General features: G+C 46.3%; 1 protein-coding gene across 3 annotated transcripts in view; it reads right to left on the reverse strand.

Annotated features, from left to right (window-relative positions):
- The window catches only part of LOC102419945 (testis-specific gene 10 protein), a 123540-nt gene extending 123397 nt beyond the window's left edge, over window positions 1-143 (reverse strand). For all 3 annotated transcript variants that reach the window (XM_023761521.1, XM_023761520.1, XM_006097734.3), the window contains exon 1: window positions 10-143. The gene's annotated coding sequence lies outside the window, so the exon portion shown is untranslated. The remainder of the gene's footprint in view (window positions 1-9) is intronic.
- Window positions 144-3050: the final 2907 nt, after the last annotated feature.

Genomic DNA, 3050 nt, shown 5'->3' on the forward strand with positions numbered 1-3050 from the left:
GCTCTGTACCTGAGGGGGGCTCGTCCTCCATCTTCCTAGGCGCCGTCGCTCTGCTTTGGTCTCACGTGCCCTCAGTCCCTGTGCGCACGCGTACCTGGCTCGTCGCTCCTCGCAGGGACTACGTGGCGACGCGTCCGTTCACGTGCCAGCCCTCAGACGCCTAGGGAAGGCCTCCTCGTGGTCCAATCCGCCGCCGCGCAGGCGCACGCCCCACAGCGCCGAGTTTCCACAGGAGCGTCCGGTCTCCTAGTAACAGGGGCTAGTCCTAGGGGCGCCTTCATGTAACGCGCATGCGTAGGTCTGTGTGTGCAATTTTCCCAAAGCTCTGGAACACCTGTGGCTTTGCTGCCAAGGCTTTGTACCACTTTCCCCATAGATCAGGCGCCGGTCTGGACCCAGTGAACTCCTTATCCTGTTCTAAAACAATACACATGTCATTAGACAGACATATACTTTCCCAAATACCACTCAGAGAGAATAGGGAAGAGTTATTAGATATTTGAAATCATCCTGTGAGTTAATCTGTCCTTCAGTTTCCCAACCAAATCAAAGCAAAAAAAAAAAAAAAACCTTTGAAAGAAATGCCTAAGACAAAACCGTCCAACTCTTTCGTTACAGTCTTGGTATTTTGTTCGTGGCACCCTATGTCCAAAGAAATACCATCTGTCCATGTCATTAAGTGGTCAGGTCCAGGTAAGGGTAGTAGCAAGTACAGTGTCTGACAGATGTTGCTGTGTTTTCCTGGACAATTTAAAATATCCTGAGGTGCTTCTTTGAGTGACCAAAGCACACGGTTGGGTACCCTAGGAAAGTGCAACAACCTTCCTTTCAGAACCTTGTTGCAGAATTTACATTATGGATACACATTACTACTACCACCTTCTCTCTCCCACCTCCATCAAAATGTGGCCTGAAGAGGAGAAACATATTAAAATACTAAACAGGTACAATTTAGAAACAGATTTCTTTCACATTCAAACTTATGCAAATTGAGATTTAAAAATGATTTTAATCTATGCAACCTTTGTTTTGCTAATAGTCCCCAGCATTTTGTTAAAACCAACAGTAGAGAACCCGAGTCCTTTGAAATTGAGGCACTTTAAAAACAGTGCGATTAGTATTTAGTGACAATGGTATCTAAAATTATGATTTCAGATAAAAGAATTAATCTTGGTAATGTAAGACAATTGCTAGCTACTTAGGGGTAATAGGAACATTTTAAACTCATGGAGTTTAAAATGGTCTGTTAAGCCATCATATTGTAGGTGCTAATCCTGGTGAATACTATATGCGGGCTTATTGTTTCACTTCAAAAAGTGTTTTTGCTGTGTGGGGTCTTCTTTTGGGTCTGACCACTTGAAAAACAGAGTTAAGAAAAAGTCTGTGACCTGGTCAGGGCAGGTTATCTCAGCAGCCATTTTTCAATAGATTTCTCTCTGAGGAATTTGAGATTAACTAAGGCTGACCCTGGGCTTTCAAAAAGCCACAAACAAATTCTCAGTTGCGCTCCAGCCGGGTGGCTCGGTTGGAGCATCGTCCTGAACACCAAAAAGGTTGCAGTTCCCATCCCCGGTCCAAGCGTGTACAGGAGGCAACTGATCAATGTTTCCCACATTGATAATTCTCTCTCTTTCTCTTTGTCTCTCTCCCTCCCTCCCTCCATTCTCCATTCATCCCTTCTCTCTTCCCCCATCCCTCCTCTCCTTCTTCCCCTCTCTCCCTCCCCCTTCCTCTTTCTAAAAAAGATAAACATATCCTCAGGTGAGGACAAAAAAATGGAAAAATTCTCAGTTGACCAAGAGGGCTTGGGGGGGGGGGGGGGGTGTGTGCTAGGATTTAGTAGTGCTCTTGTAAAGCCCAGGACGCAAGCCGCTGTCACAAAGAACCAAGAGACGCTTCTCATGCAAAAAGCAAAGGGTTTATTATTCTAGCATGCCAGGGCTGACAGCTTACTCTAAAACACAGAGCAGCGGCTGCAAGCCCCGACTAAGAGTTTAAGCACAGGTTATATACCCCTCTAGCAAACGGGGGAAGCAAACGGGGGGAGCAAGGGGGTCATTCTTCTGGGAATCTTGGCGCCGTTGTGAATTAATGCCTGTCTAGTTTCTTATCAAGTTGCTAGTTTTTCAGTTTACTCCCGGGCTGCGCATAAAAGTTGTTTGTTCTTTCTGCCCCTTCTGACCTTTCCTGATTACCCTGGTGCCGTTTGTTCCATACCCTCCTGACCTGATTATATTGGCACCTTTCATTCCCCCCTTTTTCTGTGGACGGTTTCTAATCTTAGAGACCTTCGGGTTCGGCCGGGGCTGAGTACTGTTGCCTGATAATCAGGAGTTTAATATCCCCTATTCTCTGTTGTATGAATCCTATGATTCTATTTATAATACAGGGTCCTATGGAGAGAATTAACAGTAGGATTATAAGCGGTCCTGCAACTGCTGACAACAGGGTTGTCAACCATGGCGACTGTGTGAACCAAGATTCAAACCTGGGGCAAGGTGGAGGGTCTAGCCCTCACCCTTTCATTCCACCGTTGCTAGAGGCTCGTACTGGGCCTGGTGGAAGGGAAAGAAACCATTTTAGCTTTAACAACTTCTATTGAAATAGGATTTTTCTTCTTAAAATTTCTCCATGGCTATCAAAAAGTCAAATTAAGAGTCAAATTAAGATTAATTTATCTATTGTCCTGATGTTTGCATAAACACAACAAGAATGGTAACTGACCACCTTTGCTGGAATCTCATGGTTGAATCTTAATGTGCCCCGTAGGGCTAGGAAGCCAAGCCATCCAGCTGCCATCAGGCCCGCCTGCAGTATCTGCTGAGTTAGGTGAATTCTTCACCTGTAGCAATTCCACCTGAGCCCACGCTCCAGGCTTTAAGCCCATCTCAGTAGCCCTCCTACTTGTTGCGGCCCAGAGCGTATGGGGGTTCCGCAGGAACGTAGAGGCATCCCTACTGCTCCCCTTTTACTCTTACCAACCGCCAGTGATGGTAGGGCATCGGCCTGACGCTCCAGCGCCAGCCATCTTCAAGGCTTCCAAGCAGGAT

This window comes from Myotis lucifugus, unplaced genomic scaffold (assembly GCF_000147115.1).
Source record: "Myotis lucifugus unplaced genomic scaffold, Myoluc2.0 scaffold_210, whole genome shotgun sequence".
Taxonomy (NCBI): Eukaryota; Metazoa; Chordata; class Mammalia; order Chiroptera; family Vespertilionidae; genus Myotis; species Myotis lucifugus.